Raw genomic sequence first — 22517 nt, forward strand, 5'->3', positions numbered from 1 at the left:
CCCCCTCTGGTCATCTCCTCCCTACTATCGCACAGCGCACCCTATTTTTAGCATAGGGTGCGCAGACCCTGCGCTGACCATTCGCTAGTAGGATTTTTGCGTGTGCTGCGCACTTTTGAAGGTGCGCCGATGTGCGTCGAACGTACCATGTTGCATTTTGGTGCGCTCGGCACACCTTCAAAAGTGTGCAGCGCACGCAAAAATCCTACTAGCGCACGGTCAGCGCAGGGTCTGCGCACCCTATGCTAAAGATAGGGTGCGCAGATCGCATGTAGCGCTGTACGATAGTAGGGAGGAGATGACCGGAGGGGGCGTGGCAGGGGGCATGGCTTAGCGGCGCCGTGCGCTGCGTAAAGATACGCTAGTGTGAAACTAGCCTTACTGTAGCTCTTTTAGAGATCATTTCATCTTCAACTTGCTTAACTGTTAACAATAACAGTAATTTTGACCAGGAGTGCCCAACTTTTACAGGCCACTGTATACTCGCCTTTTCCAGCTATTGATTGTTGTCTATATTTATTCCTTTTTTACTCTTCTAAGGAGTATCAGGCCCGCTGCTATGGATTTCCTGTTGATCAAAGACCATTCTGGATGTGTAGCTAGCAATCTCTTTTTTATGCAGTCACTCTGCTGTAGTTTATCTTTGTTGCAGCTGTTTTGTGTTTGTTTCCTTTATTCTTTAGGCAATTTCTATTTTAGGATTACTAGGAGTTGTTAAAGACATTTAGGTTAAGCCACCGTCGATTAGGGGTGCCATTGCGTTACTTAGGGTGCCGACCTCCACTATCAGGTAGGAACAGACCAGGGTCAAAATAGGCTTTTTACCAGTCTGAATAGGGATCTGTAAAGTTTAGGTATTAGTCTCACTGGATTGTATGTTGTCTGTGTTTATGTGCCTGTGCAGTCATAACTCTAGTAAATAAAATGTACTCTGTTTGTGGGACAGTCCCTTTAAGATTTCTAGCTACTTTACATCTTGGAGAATGAATTATTCATAAAAACAGAGCTTAGCTTGATTCTTCCTCTTAATTAAGGCAGAAAAGGTTCTACTGCTATCGGGAACAAGGCAAATAAAAGTTCTAAACTTGTGGTGACTGTCACCGAACCACTATCCATGAGTCATGGCAAAGGAGCTACAAAGTGTCTACCAGTTATTAAACAATATAAGGGGCCTAATTATTAGATAGCAATGGACAAACATGGTCCCCAACATTGTAACTTCATTAGAATTATGATCTACCTCACCCTACTATATATGATATTCATCTAGTAGGCGCATAAATGTGTTATAGCTATTCGTTTCAAAATCAGAGCATCTTTGTTCTTGAGAAGAAATAAAAAATCCATCTTAAAGTACCCACTATATGTATGCAATAGCGTACAAGAGAGAAAATGGATGGCGTCATGGTGACCCGTCCTGTGTGACGCGACCAGCAGGCCGGTAACTGAGACAACAAGACGCGGCACGTGATACTGTCCTGTGTGACACGGCCCGCAGGCCGGTAGCTAAAGCAAGACATGAGGAAAGGGGAAACAGTTACAACGGTGGGCCCTGCGATAGGGAAAGGGGACGTGGAGACCTCCTGCACTCCCCTGAGTCAGTGTCCCTAATGCTCCTAACGTTCCCTATGCCGGTTCCGCACCAGGCGCCGATCAGGAACCTGTTGCCCTTGCACACCCTACACCTATCCCTTGCTAGGGAGCTAGGTGGCGCAGGCACTGGCCCCACCGCTGTACTAATACACACTAAGGAAAAACACAAACAGGGAAACACCACTTAGCTTTACTCTGTTGCTCTTGCTCCTGGCAACAGAGTCCACCACCAGAATGCAGCTCTCCTCCTGAATCACTGCCACCAAGCTCTGTCAGAGCTGCAAGGAAATCCCCTCTGACTCCTTCCACACCAGGGCTCTGACTGAGCTGCCAGGACCTCTCTCTAGATCCTTCCTCCACCAAGGATGGTTGAAATGAACACTATCACCAACCCTGATTGCAACACCTGTGACTCTTTTATAGCAGAGCCAGTGCAATCACACCTGCATTACAATCATGTGCACTTAACTAAAGAAACCGGAGTGCAATGACGCTCACCACCACCGGGGGCAAACTTAGAACAAACGACACCACAGTGCAATAATCCTAATGGCCACCGGGGGCAAAAACCAAACTTAAGCACAGCTTAAGAGAAAAAAAGGTTACCTGTGCTTTTTGTCAGTCCTGATCCAGCATGGATCATGACAGATGGATATAGAAAAGAGTTGAGGGGCTCTGACCACTTGCCCCTATACCATAGGGCCTATGGAGTCCAGATATTTCCGATGGCAGCTCTGCATGTCTATGCGCCAAATATCAAAGTGTTGTTAGGGTTTCAAGTTTCTAAACCATAACATTTTTCCATTAGGGTCGATTTATATTACTCAACTCTATGAATACATTTGTTAATGAACACTGACTGCATTCATGTATAAATGTTTACTGAGCAAAGATGCTCTGTAGAGGCAAAAAGCCTTGACTTATAAGAGCTATGAAGAATGCTAAACTAGCCGCATTTATTATTTCAGCACCAACTTGACAAAGAGCCAAGAATGAATAACAAAAATTATTTTATTCAGATTTTAGTATGGCATCTTGATGTAGATTATTAGGTGATTGTATTTTAATGGTACAGTATGAATGTTTCATAGACCTGTAGAAAGTAAGAATGTGTAATGTTGGTCGATTCCAGGAAGACCAGTTTCAGGCAGCAATTGTTCAGTTCAAGAGTTGAAATAAGTGGAATTCCCACCAAGAAATGCTATATGTTTTCTAAATTTCTAAAACTGTAAGGTATTAGGAATTTCTCATGAGGATATGCTGAAAGGCTTAGATTGAAAAACTGGCACTGCTACACTGTGTGCATTTACCTGACACCTGACAACACAGACAATCCAATATTTGCTTGCTTAGTAGATATGTTTAATAGTTAGATGGTCTTCAAAAAAGTAATAGTCGAAATTCAGCATTAAAACTAAAAAAATGGGGAAATGTATCTATTTTTCATTTACAATACTTTCAACTTTTGTCACACTGACTTTTTTCACTGCTAGAGACACTGTGGGTGTGATTGATCAATAGTAGTTATGCAAATACAAGCCAAATTAATGTATTGATACTTTTCTACTTTTATAAAATTGGTGTAAAAAATTGGAATCAGTTCTAGTCTATCTGAGGATTTTTAAAATGAGTTACTTGGTGACTGCATTTATCCAGAAAGGAGGAGTACGTGAGTGCTGCTGTGAGATGTACGGAATAGTGAATCCAGTTTGTATTGCGGAATTTGGTGATACATCCACTTTATTCTCACTGGTAAATTTTCATTTTTTGGGTTTTGTTTTTTTCTTAATCGTCTTTGAAAAGTCATTAGTTTTCCTTATTCCATCCATATAGCCATATGTGGGATTTGTGGGGGGAGTTTTAGTTTTGATTAGCATGATTAATTTTACCATACAATGTAGCGGAAAATAGAAAAAGAAAATCCAAGTGGTGTCAAATGATGAGAAAATTTTTTTTTGTTATAATACATATATATATATATTTTTTGCATTACAAAATTACATGGCAACAGGGCAACAGGATTCTGCATGTTATTACCATTAGGCCATGTTCACTCATTCAGTATTTAGTCAGTACTTTCTATCAGTATCCGTAAGCCAAAACCAGGAGTGGGGGAAAAATACAGAAGTGGTGACATGTTTCTATTAAACTTTAACTCTGATTGTTCCTCTCCTTTTTTTGACTTATAAATACTGTTGTAAAATGCTGAATATGTTCACATGGCCATATGGTTATACCAAATTTATAATATTTTTTTATTTAAGAGGTAAAAAAATTTGAAATTTGAAAAAAATATATGGTTTATGTCACCATTATATTTTTCTGTTGCTTAAGCTGTGTGAAGACTTGTTTTTTGTTTGGAAAGCTGTAGCTTTTATAATATCAGTTTTGCTTATATACATAAAAATTCCTCTTGTAATGAATTCCCTTATATAGTCATAACCCTAAAAAGGTTTCAATGCCCCCTTATTATAATAACTGCACAGTAGGTCCCCAATATGTGTAACATAATCTCTATTCAATGATCCATACAGTAATGGTATCTACTTATCTTATATGGCCAAGGAATCAGGTCCCAACGCATTTGTCAAGGGACGTAATCTCGAAAAGGGCTGAGAACTACTGAAACCCGGCTAGTGGACACGCAGCCATGGGGACCGCTATGAATGTAATGTCCAGCTCAAAGAAATGGTAGGCCACACCTTTATATGCCCTGAGTGAAAACAAACTGAAACAAAAAACTAAACAGATGAACTGGTTTTGTCTGTTTAGTGGCTAGTGCGAACATGCGCTTACACTCTGCATGCACACCAACTTATATTCCAGTTCATCTCTTCAGGTTTTTTGTTCCAGTAGAAGAGTTAATAGTTTATTTTTATCAATAGAATGCAAAATGAATGAACAGAGAAATCTAAATCAAATCAATATATGGCATGACCATCGTTTGCCTTCAGCCCCATATCAAAGCATAAACCTTCTAGGTACACATGCACACAGTTCAGTTTTTTTTCCCAAATTCATGTTTTTTATTTTTGCATTAGAAAGTACAAGAAAATACAATACAAATAGTACAGGGGTTAAAATATAGCTTTAAATCTATGCATAACTATAGTACATTGGGGGTATAGGGAGGATTTTCCATCAATATCCCCATCAAGCATGTGTTTTTCCATATGAAAGATAAAGATGGAGCGGACCATGGCAGGCCACCAATCAATAGAGCGTGATTATGAACATTGCTGTGACAAAATCCCGGATAATCTTAGTTGTGCACACAGTTCAGTTTTAGAAAGAATTCAGGAGACAGATTTTTCCAAACATCTTGGAGAACTAATCACAGATAATCTATTTGTAAAAATTCTTTTGTCTCTTCTTGTAATCTCAAACAGACTAGATGATATTGAAATCAGGACTCTGTTAGTGTAATATCATCAGTTTCATGTTCCTTGTTTTCTTTCTGTTGGAGACAGAGCACTTTGATATTGGATGTATGTTTGTGGTCATTGTCCTGCTGCACATTCAATTTGGAGGCAATCAGATGACTACCTCATTGCATGAGGAATAAGCATGGTTGGACTGGGGTATCTGAGGTCCACAGGGGGAATTGTCCCTAGGGTTATATGCAAATAACTTAGCCATTATCCCCGATATAGTGGAGCGTCAACTGTAAAACACAGGCGGCTGCTGCACATCTCCTGTGCACCAATAGCTGGAATGCACAATTATGGTAGTTTGTGTAATCTTTATATAGCGCTAACATATTCCGCAGCACTTTACACACATTATCATCACTGTCCCTGATGGGGCTCACAATCTAAATTCCCTATCATATTTGGAATGTGGGAGGAAACCGGAGTACCCGGAGGAAACCCACATACAAACTCCTTGCATCACAGGGAGAACATGCAAACTCCTTGCAGATGTTTGTTGTGAGTTCATTTTTCCCTTCACCTGTTTTTCCCTCTTCTGGCGAAGTGAGGCTGATTATCAAACAGCTGAGCTGTTAGATGATGACTGGGTCACAGGAACTGATGATTTTCCTGCTGGATTCTTGGAGACCAGTCTGATTTCTGCTTCTCAAAGCTAAGTTTTGCTCTGCCTTTTGTACACTTTAGTTCTGGTTTTGTTTGCCTTGTTTTTTGGAGTTCAGCCATCCCCGGCCATTTATGTCTTCAGAATATACCTGAGTTCTGATATAGTCTTTTTGAAGCCTAGCAACTTCCTATCAATCTGTTGGTTCATTTTTGGATAGGGTTTTTGCGGATTGCAGACAGCAGCTTTTCTATCCTGTCCTATTTAGTTAGCTTGGGCCCCATCATTTGCTCAACCTATCTTTCTATCTGTGTTAGTGTTTTTTCATCTTGCTTCACAGTCATTATATGTTGGGGGCTGCCTATTGCTTTGGGGTCTGCTCTGGGGCAGTTTAGATTTCCCCTTTCTGTCTTTAGGCTAATTTAGTTCTCCAGCTGTGATCGAGGGGTCTAGGGCACCATAGGAACCCCCCACGGCTACTGCTAGTTGTTGTGGATAGGTTCAGGGGTCTGCAATCCGATAGCTTCCAACTTCTCTGCTTTTACTGTACTTAGGTATTATCTTTGTTTATTCCTCCTTCGGTGACTCATCCATAATGCTGCCCATTAGTTTGCATTAAAGGGTGCTATCCACAGGTTAGGGAGGTGATAACTTAATGATCGTTGGAATTTAAAACCGCATTGGAAACCGCACCGATCTGAAGAATGGGGAACTTTTATCCCTGACAGGACAATTTTATCCCCATTTTAAAAATGTAGAGGCAGATGGGATGTTTGACTGCAGCTCCATTCATACTCTTTGGGGCTTCCAGAAAGATCCAAGTGCAGCCCCTTAGGGAATGAATAGATCAGTGGTGGAGTTGTACTTGCCGCTCCATACTAATGGGGATAAGAGTTCACATTCTGCAGATCGGTGCAGATCCCAGAAGTTGGACCCTCACCAATCTATAACATTACTTATCCTTTGGCCACACTTTCAGTGTTTGGTCAGTAGTTTACAACAGTATTTGTAAGGCAAAACCAGAAGAATAACAATCAGAAGAAAAGTTTTATAGAGACATGTCACCACGTCTGTATTTATCACCCACTCCTGGTTTTGGATTACAAATACTTAGACAAAATACTGACCAAACTCTGAATGTGTGAACATGGCCTTAGGCTAGGTGGTTACTTGTTTTAACCGTAGAACCACTGTAAGTGCATATTTGCTACTGTGTAATAGTCACAGGAGAGGGAGGGGTTAAACGTCTAAGTATTTAATCTATTGGAAATCAAGAATCTCCTCCTTATTGATATCAGAGAGAACAAGTGACCCCCTTACACAACACAATCCACTATGCCAAGACCAATAATACCACATACAAAAGGAACAAATGCCACCACACCATGACCAGACCACATATTACCACCACGTGGTAACTGAATAATATCACATACAGGGAACAAATTCTACACTATGACCAGACCAAATAGTGAAAAAATAATACCACATACAGAAGATAAATACCACCACACCACAACCAGACCACACATTACTACCACATAGTGAGTGAATAATACCACATACAGGTGGTTACTACATTCACATCACGACCAGACCACATAGTGACCGAATAATACAGCATATAGAGGATTAATACAGTCACATCATGACTAGACCACATAGTGACCAAATACTACCACATGCAAAAGAAATTCCACCAAATCATGACCAGATCACATATTACCACCATATAGTGAGAGTACCACTGTCACGATCCACTTTTGGATCTGTGTCAGAGTCTGGACTCTTATATAAACCTTTTTCCTTTCTGGCCCTCGGTGGTTAATGTGGGTTTTTTTGCCCCTGGTGGCCACTGGTGCTACTACAACTGTTGTTGGTCTGCTGATGGGTTTTCCCCCCGGTGGCTGCTGGTGTTACTGCATGGTGATTAATTATCTATGCAGGTGGTGACTACTCCGACTTCCCTTTATAAGGCCACCTGGTGCTGCAGATCACTGTTGGTAATACTGGTCATTTGCTAACCAACCTTGGTGAAGACTGGACCTAGCTGGTGCAGAGGGGGTTCAGCTTATCTGGAGCAGTGGTGATGCTGCTGTATGCTGTTCAGGAGCCTTACTCTGCTGCTTGGAGCTTTGGCAGCAGACAAAGCTAAGTTTTGTTTTTTAGTTACTTTAATCCCGTGGTGTCTGTTTTATCTTTCCTTTGGTTTGCGGTGCGGTTTACTTTATTCCCTGTCTCACCTCCTGGTGAGAGGGTTGGGGTTTAGCTAAGGGCTAAACAGGAGACATGGACAGGTCAGGGACTTGGGCCTCACTACCATTAAGAGGTAAGGAAAGTCAGGGCACCTCCTTAGCCTGAGGGGCAGTTCAGGGGCCCAGGTTCCACATCTCCTGTTTTCCCACTACTACCCCGTGACAACTACAATACTGATCATTAATAAAAACCACAATATTAATAACACTAAGATTACCTCAGGTGACATTATACACAGGAGCTCTGTACATAGTGTCAGTGTACAATTAATGCAGTAATCACCAGTGACATTATACACAGGAGCTCTGTATATATTGTCAGTGTATAGGTAATATAGTGATCACCAGTGACACTATATACAGGAGCTCTGTATATAGTGTCAGTGTACAGGTAATATACAGTGATCAGCAGTGACATTATACACAGGAGCTCTGTATATGGTGTATAGTGTACAGGTAATACAATGATCACCAGTGATATTATACACAGGAGCCCTGCATATAGTGTCAGTGTACAGATAATGCAGTGATCACCAGTGAAATTAGACAGAGGAGCTCTGTATATAGTGTACAGGTAATACAGAGATCACCAGTGACATTATACACAGGAACTCTGTATATAGTGTATAGCGTATAGTTAATACAGTGCAAAGTGCAAAAGGCTTGAGGGCACTACAAAATATTTACAGGGGACTGCAGTCCACACACCTGTTAAAGCAGACCATATGAAAAAGAAAAGAAGTGTGTAGAGTGGACGCGATCAACCCCAAAGTCAACAAAATATAGCATGATATTATCAAAAAATTCTTTATTATTAGCATACAAAAGGAAGTGACAAAGATGGGATTAAAACCAATTAAAAAGGCCAAAACAAATTAGCCATAAATAACACGCCAAAGAAACAGGTTCTGAGGTGGGAACCTGATATTACCCCCTCCAATATGCTGGGCAAAGACCTACAAAATTAAATGCCTGGAAATGTAAATACATACATGAAAAAAGACCTGTATGAAACAAATGCTGGATATGAAAATGTAGCATGAAAAGGCATTAAGTATACAAAGCGCAAACAATATGTACAAATGGGAGACTGGACAAATTATCCTAATTGTAGAAAACCACAAATTACCATGGATACAAGGACCCTTATTAATGAAATAATGGTTAACACAAAAAGGTAACAACCCCATACATGGTTTGCAGTTCCCAAAATGGGCTATCTAAATAATCCATGAGGCATTGAATACACATTTCCCCCCCCCTCCCTTTCTGACATTATGGGTTGCAATTTATATATGTGTATATAACAACACAAGGTTAAAACAAATAAAAACATTGCTCTTTCTGCATGAAAAGTTTCATTCATAATGAATCATAACTGATTATCTATTTTTCTTCTGGGCGCAAATGTATTTTTCAAATAGGCTCGTCTTCACATGTGTTGAATTCCACCCATGCATCTTAGAGGCTTTTTTTGACTGGATGTTTACACATCGATGTGCCCTTGCTATACAACAAAACAAGTCCTTTGTAGACTACTAAATACACTTTTCTGGCATTATGGGTCGCAATTTATATATGTGCATATAACAAAACAGGGTTAAAACAAATAAAAACATCGCTTATTTTGCATGAAAAGTTTTATTTATAATCAATCATAATTGATTATCTATTTTTTTTTTTTTAGACTCATTTGTGTAATATTCAGCACCCATCTTTTGATATATTCGTGGTGGCGTCTGTGGTGCATATGTCGTTTATCTTTGCATATGCAGTATTTGGACATCTGTACAAGTGCATAGCATTTGTTGTTATTTATCTGTTTATATATAGACTAGATTAAGGCCCGATGCTATCGCATCGAGAGGATAGTGACACACCTCTTGCCATGATAACCCTCAATACACACACACCTCCTCAACATACACTCCTCTCACCTTTCACCATCTCCACTCACATCCACTCACTCTTTCACTCCACATACGACCCTTTCTCTCACTCCGTCTCTCATACTCACACTGTCATCGTCGCTGCTCCATGATCCCCGACATCTTCTTCCGCCGGCGCCATCCTGGATCCCGACGTTGTCCACGCCGGCGACATGTTCTTGCGGCCATGCCATCTTGAGTATTCTGAAATCCTGCGAGTGGACATTAGTGGAGATAGTGAAAGGTGAGAGGAGTGTGTGTTGAGGAGTGGTGTGTTGAGGGTTAACATGGCAAGAGGTGTGCTGTGACGTCACCAGTTGCAACTGGACGGAAGTTGTTACAACCCGGAAGCTGCTTAGCGCATTTATTATAGTAGATTAAGGCCCGATGCTATCGCATCAGGAGGATAGTGACACACCTCTTGCCATGTGAACCCTCAACACACAGTCCTCCTCAACACACCACACCGCCTCAACACACACTCCTCTCACCTTTCACCATCTCCACTCACGTCCACTCACTCTTTCACTCAACATACGACCCTTTCTCTCACTCCGTCTCTCATACTCACACCGTCATCGTCGCTGCTCCACGATCCCCGACATCTTCTTCCGCCGGCGCCATCCTGGATCCCGACATTGTCCACGCCGGCGACATGTTCTTGCGGCCATGCCATCTTGAGTATTTTGAAATCCTGCGAGTGGACATTAGTGGAGATAGTGAAAGGTGAGAGGAGTGTGTGTTGAGGAGTGGTGTGTTGAGGGTTAACATGGCAAGAGGTGTGCTGTGACGTCACCGGTTACAACTGGACGGAAGTTGTAACAACCCGGAAGCTGCTTAGTGCATTTATTATAGTAGATTAAGGCCCGATGCTATCGCATCAGGAGGATAGTGACACACCTCTTGCCATGTGAACCCTCAACACACAGTCCTCCTCAACACACCACACCGCCTCAACACACACTCCTCTCACCTTTCACCATCTCCACTCACGTCCACTCACTCTTTCACTCCACATACGACCCTTTCTCTCACTCCGTCTCTCATACTCACACCATCATCGTCGCTGCTCCACGATCCCCGACATCTTCTTCCGCCGGCGCCATCCTGGATCCCGACATTGTCCACGCCGGCGACATGTTCTTGCGGCCATGCCATCTTGAGTATTCTGAAATCCTGCGAGTGGACATTAGTGGAGATAGTGAAAGGTGAGAGCAGTGTGTGTTGAGGAGTGGTGTGTTGAGGGTTAACATGGCAAGAGGTGTGCTGTGACGTCACCAGTTACAACTGGACGGAAGTTGTTACAACCCGGAAGCTGCTTAGCGCATTTATTATAGTAGATTAAGGCCCGATGCTATCGCATCGAGAGGATAGTGACACACCTCTTGCCATGTTAACCCTCAATACACACACACCTCCTCAACACACCACACCGCCTCAACACACACTCCTCTCACCTTTCACCATCTCCACTCACGTCCACTCACTCTTTCACTCCACATATGACCCTTTCTCTCACTCCGTCTCTCATACTCACACCGTCATCGTCGCTGCTCCACGATCCCCGACATCTTCTTCCGCCGGCGCCATCCTGGATCCCGACATTGTCCACGCCGGCGACATGTTCTTGCGGCCATGCCATCTTGAGTATTCTGAAATCCTGCGAGTGGACATTAGTGGAGATAGTGAAAGGTGAGAGGAGTGTGTGTTGAGGAGTGGTGTGTTGAGGGTTAACATGGCAAGAGGTGTGCTGTGACGTCACCAGTTACAACTGGACGGAAGTTGTTACAACCTGGAAGCTGCTTAGCGCATTTATTATAGTAGATTAAGGCCCGATGCTATCGCATCGGGAGGATTGTGACACATCTCTTGCCATGTGAACCCTCAACATACACTCCTCCTGAACACACCACACCGCCTCAACACACACTCCTCTCACCTTTCACCATCTCCACTCACTCTTTCACTCCACATACGACCCTTTCTCTCACTCCGTCTCTCATACTCACACCGTCATCATCGCTGCTCCACGATCCCCGACATCTTCTTCCACCGGCGCCATCCTAAATCCCGACGTTGTCCACGCCGGCGACATGTTCTTGCGGCCACGCCATCTTGAGTATTCTAAAATCCTTCGACTGGACGTTAGTGGAGATAGTGAAAGGTGACAGGAGTGTGTGTTGAGGAGGAGTGGTGTGTTGAGGGTTAACATGGCAAGAGGTGTGCTGTGACATCACCAGTTACAACTGGACGGAAGTTGTTACAACCCGGAAGCTGCTTAGCGCATTTATTATAGTAGATAGATGTATCACACCTATGTTTTTATGTGGATAAGATATTTACATAGTGAGCCTCAAGAAGGACAGTATTACTGATGTATGTAAAGTGCTATTGAAATAATAGTACTCTATTAATAAATAAAAAATTAATTATTATTACCTAAGTTATGTAGGTATGTGTTAGCTATGTAGTTGAAATCTACGTACGTTTGCCTAAATTTTTTTTGTTTTTGCCTTTTTTTTTTTAATCTATATATACCTATACCTATGTATATTTTTATGGATTTAAATATGTCTATGACATATATGTGAAAGAGATAATTAGTGTAAGATATATCTATCTGCTTAAAATATTTATATATATAACATATATCAAGCTATGTATAGAAGTCTTAGAAGTCTATTATCTATATCTATTTAGAATGTAACTATTATTTATATATCTATATATCTATCAATTCCAGGACCAACTTAAATAGTTTAAAGTAAGACATTTTTGTAAACAACATTTCTAGTGAAGATTTTTGGGCTATTAGGTAGCAATTGTCCTTGAAGTGGTGTATCCACCACTTTGACCCTAACGTTGCTGCGTTGCTTTACTCGGGAGAATGCAACATACAATTGTCCATGGGCAAATACAGGTTCGGGCAAAAAAATTCCAACTCGATTGAGGGTCTGTCCTTGGGATTTGTTAATGGTCATAGCAAAAGCAGGTTTTAGAGGAAACTGTCGACGTTTTAATTTAAAAGGTAACCCAGTTTCTGAAGGACACAAATCGATGCGTGGAATAAACACAATGTCTCCTTCAGCTGAGCCAGTAATCACTTTAGCCTGTATGATGTTGCGGAGTAAGGCAATGACAATGAGGCGAGTGCCATTGCAGAGACCTTTCTTGGTGTTTAGGTTTCTTAATAGCATCACAATGGTGCCAATTTTAAGTTTTAAGAGATGTGATGGCATTCCTGATGGTGTCAGAGAGTTTGAAAATTCAACTGGGTAGTTTTCACATTCCTCTGCCTCATCAGCATCGACAGAATCATCACTTGTATATACAGTATAATCACCACTAATGCGATCCATTACTTTACAGTTCAGAAAATCAACGTCATCATTTTTTGGACATAGTATAGCATGTGATGCAGCAGTGTCGAGGCTTTGTTGGTCATTAACATCAATGCAAATATGGTCTCCAAAGATCTCGGTTACTATAGAGCCAGTGCAAAGCATGTCTGGAGGAATTTCAATGACATCCTCTCCAAGGCTATGTTCATTAGACAGCTCACCATTTCCAAGTTTAAGCAACCAAGTGCTGTATTCAGGATCAGTGGAGCGCATGTTGTTAATTAGCGGTAGTCTGGTAAAATGTTGCCAATGTTCTGAATATTTAATGCAGGAATCTACAATGTCTATTCTTGTTCCATGAGCGATGACGGGAAGACATTGTCTGAAGTCTCCTCCAAGAACAATAACTTTACCTCCAAATGGTGTTTTATTTTTTCAGCAACATTTGTTGTCATGATGTCACGTAGAAGTCTATCTATCACATTCAATGCATGTTTTTGGACCATAGTGCACTCATCAATAATAAAAAGTTTTGTACTCTGTAAATGTTTTCCTGCATTTGTATCGTTTTTAATCCTGGAAACAGATGTTTCGTTGATCGGAATAGGTATGCCATATAGAGAGTGGATTGTTCGGCCTCCTTGTATCAAGTTAGATGCTATTCCTGTAGTTGCTGCAGGTGACCCAATTTCTCCTTGTCCTCTTAAATGATGTGTAAGTAGATGGTATAGGTAGGTCTTTCCACTGCCACCAGGTCCATCGAGAAAAAAGCACTTTGGTATTAAACTGCTATTTTGTAAAGCTTCAGTAATGACATCATAGGCAAAAAGTTGCTCCTGATTAAGAGTTTCTTTCACCTCTGCAGCTTTTTTTAACTCATAATCCTTATCATATTGTTTAAGGAGTTGTTTAATATTTTTTGCTGGGCGTGGTAAATTATAATCAGCAAAAGTTTTTCCATGGACTATGAGGACATCTTGGACATCTTTCATAGCATATCCTTCACAATCGATACACTCTTCAGTGTTGCTGTAGTATGTATGACAATAGTCTTGTAAAAAATGGTCCTTAAATTCATTCCACAATTCAAGTGGATTACTGGGGGGGCCAAAAATACAGTTATAAGCAAACATGTCTCTAAGTTGGGAAGGCATGTTAAGAATGCAAGCATCTGTTAAAGTATGTCTCCAGATGCTATCATCGAATAATAATCCAAGTGCTAACGCAGCATCCTTAAAGGTTTCATGCATAACTCCATTGACGGTTTTAATGCTGTCAAAACTGGTAGCAGCTTTTACATGCAGTAACAACAAACGTAAATAATAGCGTTCTTGGTCTTTCACACTAACAGTATACATTCTTCCAATAACTGTGAGACCCCCTCGTTTTCTTTGTTCCCATGTGCCTTGTTTCCAAACGTAGTGTTCTGGAATTTCGCGGTAGAATTAGTTATGTGCATTGTGGTCGATCTTATTAAGGTTGAAATACGCCATAAGTGTAGAATTGGAATTGAGCTTTTGATGGATGTTGTCTGCAGAGTCATTCTCATGAAAATAGAGTGGTTGAGAATTAGGCAGATGTACGGCTAGGCGAATGATGGCATGAGATTGTTTATGCATAGGAAAAGCAAATATCCGCCATGCAGCCTCAGGTGCACTAACATATCTGGTATCCGTAAATTGGTGTGTTTCATCATGTTGGATGTTATTTTGGGAAATTTCAAGGTTGGCTTTGTCATGTCCTTTGTAAACGTATTTAAATAAATATTTTACACTTTGAATGGAAGCACATATTTCTACATTAATATGGCACTTGTATTTGGTGAGTAAAAATGGGTTATATGGAACTACCCATGAATTGTCAATCGTCTTAGAATGGTGTTCATATGTTTTGCCAATGGGTCTGCGGTAAGTGGGATAGCCATCCTTTTCTTTGATGGTATATGGTTGGTTTTGTTTTGGGAAACCTTTGCTACACTTTCCAAGATCCATACAGGGAGAATTAGGATTGTGTTCTCCACAGGGACCATGAATCATGTGTTGAAGAACAATGTTATGGAGCTGAGGGTAGATTGTTTCATCAGGTATTTCAGCCCAGACTATATTGTCTATGTCCGCCTCAGTCCGTAATTTAGACAGGCTGTCAAGAATAATTAAAATATGAGCGTGTGGGAGACCACGCTTCTGAAATTCAATGACATGGACCATTGCAGTGACGTTTCCAAATAATCCACTGCTAATGTCTTTTAAGAGGGATTCCAGTTTAATTTTAAAGACACGTGCAACCAAGTCTGGTCTGTGTTCAACACGCTGCCACGGTTCTAAATGTGTAGTAATCTCATTCCACTTAGGATTACATGTCATGGTGATAAATAGATCTGGTCGACCATACTTTGTAACAATAGCCATAGCATCCTGGTAGCGCTGCTGCATGTTTCTTGGACTGCCTTCAAAAGAAGATGGTAAAATGACGGTTTTCCCAATAGGGATGCCCTTTTGAACCGATTTTTTGAGTAGATGTTCTTGAAGGAGGCAGTAATCCTCCACTTTTAAATCTTTTTGGTGTTTGCGGATGTAATGTAGGCGATTAGCTTCGATTTTGACATAAGCATCTACTAAATATTGCTGTGTTAGCTTACCACCATTGAGGAGTGGATTAAAGTAATTTCTGACAGATAACATATAGCAATAGTATTGGAGTTGAGTGATCCTCCTCGAACTTTTGCCTTGTTGTTTGAGTGCATCATGCCATCCTTGGTCTCCATAAGGGAAAAATATTGGATAGAGGAGGGCATCCAAATTGCTATGGAGAATACTAATTTGTTGTGTTTTTGGAGCTAAAGGGTTATGGGGATCAGGTTTTAAATGAATTAATATGTCTCTATTGAAAGGTGGCTCACCATTGTCATTTTGAAACACGACTGCTACTTCACTGACAGTGGGATTATTGTAGCGTCGAGGGTCTTGAGTACGATCTTGTTTAATAGCCATAGTGATGTTTGGCATGACAGTTCCGTTTTGTAGAGATTTAATTTTTTCTTGTTCTTCCACATCACGTAACATTTGATAAGCTTCCACAAAAGGATTAATAGTTTGGATTTGAAGGGCAATAATGTTCATCAATGTAGGATGACATTTTTGATTTTCTTTACATCGTAAGCGTTGTTCGTTTGCAGTAGTGGTATCGAGAATGTAAAGTTGGGCAAATGCGCGTTGCTGGTCATCTGAGGGATGTAGTGTTCCAGTTCTATGATAGATCTGGCCATGTATGCGGAAACAGTATGGGCCATATCCAGGAGGTGGTGAAATATTTGCACCCATGGAGGCAAAAGCAAAGGAACTGTTAATACTTCGAATATTATCCATGAAATTTTTGCTAAATTCACTTTGCCCTTTCAGCAAACGTGTAAAGACATCAGGATATTGTAGTATGGGTACATGGACTTTACCCTTCTGACAGCAGAGCGTAAAGTTGTTATCAGAAGGTATCTCTGCTACAAAATGCAAAGCTTCGCAATGCTCACATACATGGGTCATGTCACCACAGCTGTGTTCGGTAATACTATTTTCATCATTAGTGAAAATGTGAGGTTGTAGTAGAAGTGCATGTCCAACCGATGGGGTGCGCCTAGTTTTGAGACCAACATATATTTGTCTTGGTTGCACTTTCTGCGGGCTAACTGCAGCTTGTATGTGAAGAAACTGTGCCTTGGTATTGAATGGTGGTATTGATAGGGCAGAAACAGATTGCTGATTAGTTATGTCAGTGAACGGCATATAGGATGAAGTGTGGTAGTAACTTGTTCCACATGCTGATGTGGAAGCATCCTGTTGTGAGTCTACTAATAATGATGAGGAAGAAGCCGACTGTTGTTGGCGGTGATGGCGTGTAGAGGCTTCTTCAGCCAATGTAATAGATTTAGAGTTAGGGGATTCGTGTGTGAGACGACGGCGTTTATAAGCCTTAATCTTGTCAAGTCGATGCTGTTTTTCCTCAGGAGTCTCATTAGCACGGCGTTGTTTTTGTCGTAGTGCTAAAGCTGCTTTCCTTTCACTGGCATTGGCATACTGTGCATCGGTATTGAATGGTGGTATTGATAGGGCAGAAACAGATTGCTGATTAGTTATGTCAGTGAACGGCATATGGGATGAAGTGTAGCAGTAAATTGTTCCACATGCTGATGTGGAAGCATCCTGTTGTGAGTCTAATAATAATGATGAGGAAGAGGCCGTCTGTTGTCGGCGGTGACGGCGTGCAGAGGCTTCTTCAGAGAATCTTATGGATTTAGAGTTAGGGGATTCGTGTGTGAGGCGACGGCGTTTATAAGCCTTAATCTTCTCAAGGCGATGGTGTTTTTCCTCAGGAGTCTCATTAGCACGGCGTTGTTTTTGTCGTAGTGCTAAAGCTGCTTTCCTTTCACTGGCATTGGCATACTTTTTGTTATGACTCATGTTGGCACAGGTAAAGGAGTCTATTTGGCAGTTATCTGGCAGTGAAGAAGGCGTCCTGGAGTATTGTAGAGTAAACAGATACTAATTGACCCTGTAATTGCCCAGCAGTAGTTATGAAGTGGTAGTGGCAAATTGGCCCTGTAGTTAGACACCGGCAGAGGAGCAAGGCAGCAGTAGTTATGGTGGTAGAGGCAAATTGGCCCTGTAATTAGACACCGGCAGAGGAGCAAGGCAGCAGTAGTTATGGCAATAGAGGCAAATTGGCCCTGTAATTAGACACTGGCAGAGGAGCAAGGCAGCAGTAGTTATGGCGGTAGAGGCAAATTGGCCCTGTAATTAGACACCGGCAGAGGAGCAACGCAGCAGTAGTTATGGCGGTAGAGGCAAATTGGCCCTGTAATTAGACACAGGCAGTGAACAGTCAGAGGAGCAAGGCAGCAGTACTTATGGCGGTAGAGGCAAATTGGCCCTGTAATTAGACACCGGCAAAGGAGCAAGGCAGCAGTAGTTATGGCGGTATTGGCAAATTGGCCCTGTAATTAGACACCAGCAGAGGAGCAATGCAGCAGTAGTTATGGCGGTAGAGGCAAATTGGCCCTGTAATTAGACACCGGCAGAGGAGCAAGGCAGCAGTAGTTATGGCGGTAGAGGCAAATTGGCCCTGTAATTAGACACCGGCAGAGGAGCAAGGTAGCAGTAGTTATGGCGGTAGAGGCAAATTAGCCCTGTAATTAGACACCGGCAGAGGAGCAAGGCAGCAGTAGTTATTGCGGTAGAGGCAAATTAGCCCTGTAATTAGACACCGGCAGAGGAGCAAGGCAGCAGTAGTTATGGCGGTAGAGGCAAATTGGCCTTGTAATTAGACACCGGCAGTAAACAGGCAGATGACCAAAGCAGCAGTAGTTATGGCGATAGAGGCAAATTGGTCCTGTAATTAGACACTGGCAGAGGACAAAGGCAGCAGTAGTTCTGGCAGTATAGGCTAATTAGCCCTGTAATTAGACACCGGCAGAGGACAAAGGCAGTAGTTATGGCGGTATAGGCAAATTGGTCCTGTAATTAGACATCGGCAGAGGAGCAAGGCAGCAGTAGTTATGGCGGTACAGGCAAATTGGTCCAGTAATTAGACACCGGCAGTAAACAGGCATAGGACCAAGGCAGCAGTAGTTATGGTGGTACAGGCAATGCCAAGCGCCCGCACAGCAAGTCGGCGTGTGGTAAATGACGCAATTTCACGAATGCAAGATGGCGTCGGCGAAATCTCGCGAGATTTCGCCGACGTCGTTAACACCTCTTGCCATGTTAACCCTCAACACACCACACCGCCTCAACACACACTCCTCTCACCTTTCACCTCCACTCATGTCCACTCACTCTTTCACTCCACATACGTTCCTTTCTCTCACTCTGTTTCTCATACTCACACCGTCATCGTCGCTGCCCCGACATCTTCCTCCGCCGCCGCGATCCAGGATCCAGACGTTCTCCAGGCCGCCGACATGTTCTTGCGGGACGCCATCTTGGATTTCGTGAAATCCCGCGATATTCAAGATAGCGTCGCCGCAACAACATGTCGCTGGCGTGGACGACATCGGGATCCAAAAAGATGGCGTCGGCGAAATCTCGCGAGATTACGCCGACGCCATTTTTGATCCCGATGTCGCCCACGCCAGCGACATATTCTTGCGGGACGCCATCTTGGATGTCATGAAGTCCCGCGATATTCAAGATGGCGTCGCCGCAACAACATGTCGCTGGCATAGGCGACATTGGGATCCAAAATGGCGTCGGCGTAATCTCGCGAGATTTCGCCGACGCCATCTTTTTGGATCCCGATGTCGTCCACGCCAGCGACATATTGTTGCGGCGACGCCATCTTGAATCTCGCGGGACTTCACGACATCCAAGATGGCGTCCCGCAAGAACATGTCGGCGGCCTGGAGAACGTCTGGATCCTGGATCGCGGCGGCGGAGGAAGATGTCGGGGCAGCGACGATGACGGTGTGAGTATGAGAAACGGAGTGAGAGAAAGGAACGTATGTGGAGTGAAAGAGTGAGTGGACATGAGTGGAGGTGAAAGGTGAGAGGAGTGTGTGTTGAGGCGGTGTGGTGTGTTGAGGGTTAACATGTGCGTGTGTGGTGACGTCACCGGTTACAACTGGACGGAAGTTGTTACAACCGGAAGCTGGTTAGGGCATTTATTATTATAGATGCCATATAAATATTGTTTAGTTTTCTATTAGCGTTTTGTGGCCTCACTTCAGCAAACTCGCCTCTGCGCATGCGCGGCTTGTTCATTTATCTTTATTGTCAGCGGTTTTCATTGACAATATGGCCGTGGTTGCAATATTACCCGGCCGCTTTATTTCAGTGAGGTTTGTTTCAAAGAACTTTATTGCTAAACGTCGTAACACTGACAAGATGGCCCCGGCCACATGCATCTCTCGCCGCCCTATGTTGGTAAGGTTCTCATCTCATTATACTTCACCTGTATTTAGGGTATTTATATGACCAACACATTCATGGTTACAGCGCTTTATTTCTCCCTTGAGAAAGCCACTTTCTGGTGGCGATACGCGTGGGGTTTGCTCCCCCCGCACACTCATCCCACAGAAGCACCAGGCACTTTATTTTTCATATGCACTGGCATATTATGGAGCTTTGGTTTATTTGACCTTTTCTGCCTTCATTGTCTCTGCCATTTGTGGTCTGTATGTCTGCAACGACCTTATTAGAGGTGCAAGGGCATTAGTACTGATGTCCCATATGGGCTTTTGATATTTTTCCATTCTTGTATTCATCTGCTCAACTTTTTTTTTTTTTTTTTTGTTATATGCAGTCCACAGGAGTGTGTGCTCATTAACTACATCAGTGAGTACATAGATGCCAGTTCAGGGGTTTCATATGTGCTTAATATATTCATGGTGCTGTGAATAGTTCTCTTTCCAAACCAGTCAGGCATTTTGACTTTTCATGTTTAATGCCTTTTTTCATTTGTTTGTTTTAGAGACTGTTCCTCATTAGACACTTTATAGTGCTCATTCATACATTGTCTGTGGGGTCTGTTGATGTGGGAGGTTTATCATATCATTATTTCATGATTTGACTTACCACTTTTCCACATGTTTTTAAATGTTTTTATGGAGTCTGTGTTATTCCATGTCTGTGTTGGATGTATTCAATAAACTTCATACATTTTTAACTCATACATGTGGTGTCCCCTATTCATAGGCTGGTCGCTTTGTTCTTTTTTTCTGTCGCATTGAATACACAAAGCGCAAACAATTTATATAACATGGAGAATAGACACATAACCCTAATTGCAGATGACCACAAATAACCATAAAGACCCTTGTTGTTGGGATAATGGTTTTCACAAAAAGGTATGGACCCAATACATGGTTTGCAGTTCCCAGGGTAGGCTATCTAGATAATCCATGAAATATGGTGCCTCCAAGGAAACAAAGAAGCCTCCACTTGTGCATAACTGTATGCAAATGAAAATAAAGTGTCTCCAAAATAAGAGACATATCATTGCACAGTGGAGTGTTATTTATGGCTATATTTTGTTGACTTTGGGGTTGATCGCGTCCACTCTACACACTTCTTTTTCATATAGATAATACAATGATCACCAGTGACATTATACAGAGAAGCTCTGTACACAGTATACAGTTTATAGTGTAAATATACAAGTAACACACTGACTCACCGATGACGTCTGTAGTTGAAGTCTTTCATCTTCATCCAGTGCAGACCATCAACACTTGTTCCAGCAAGGACTCGTCTCTGCAGAAAATAACACAGTTATTTATAGCTGATTGCTTCCAGAGCTCATTCCCCACTACTGTATTTTCCCTGACTTTTACACTATGTCAGATGAAGAAACAAAAGACATAGTGCCTCCCTGCACAGTAGCAGGACCCCCTTTTGTTCTCCTCCATGGAAGACAATAACCTCAAAAGTAAATTTAATTGCAGCAGTAATAATGTCCCCTGATTGGCCCCTACTGTAATTATGTCCCCACTTGCAACCATAAACCAGTAAAGTATGTTCCTCATCCTGACCTCCATACAGTAATTATGTCACCCTTTTATTTAATAAGGTTCCAGATCCTGGGCCCCTTTATTTAATGTCCCAATCCTGGGTCTCAATGTCCACTTTAATAAGGTCCCTATCCTGGGACCCTTCCAGTAATAATGTCCCCATCCTGGACCCCTGGATGCTCTCCAGCGTCTTCTTGTGGCTTCATATTTGGCATGGTCATTAAAATGGCTGCCGACTGCAGCTGTGACAGGGTGCTCTGCTCTGTGACAGTCTGCGTGCTGACGTCACATAGCAGTAACATTGAAAGGCCTCCGGCCTATCAAAGGCTGCAAGAGTAATTTAACAAAACTGCTATGTGCTTGTCGCCAGGTCAGCTCCAGGTTTTTGTGGGTCTCAGGCGAAAGAGTATCAGTGAGTTCCTTTAATGCATGCCACGATTCCTGATGCACAGATAAAAAATACAGGTATAGTACAATATATGGGCACTACATAGTCCTCCATACAGTATTATGGGCACCTCATAGTCCTCCATGCAGTATTATGGGCACCTCATAGACCTCCATACAGTATTATGGGCACCACATAGTCCTCCATACAGTATTATGGACACTACATAATCCTCCATACAGTATTATGAGCACCTCATAGCCCGCCATACATTATTATGGGCAACCACATAGTCCGCCATACAGTATTATGGGCAACCACATAGTCCTCCATACAGTATTATGGGCCCATGTAATGCTCCTCCATGCAGTATTATGGGTCTCATGCTCCTCCATACAGTATTATGGGCCCCATGCTCCTCCATACAGTATTATGGGCCCCATGCTCCTCTATACAGTATTATTGGCCCCATGCTCCTCCATA

The sequence above is a fragment of the Dendrobates tinctorius genome, unplaced genomic scaffold (genome assembly GCF_039654945.1).
Source record: "Dendrobates tinctorius isolate UK_male_01 unplaced genomic scaffold, ASM3965494v1 ptg000016l, whole genome shotgun sequence".
Taxonomy (NCBI): Eukaryota; Metazoa; Chordata; class Amphibia; order Anura; family Dendrobatidae; genus Dendrobates; species Dendrobates tinctorius.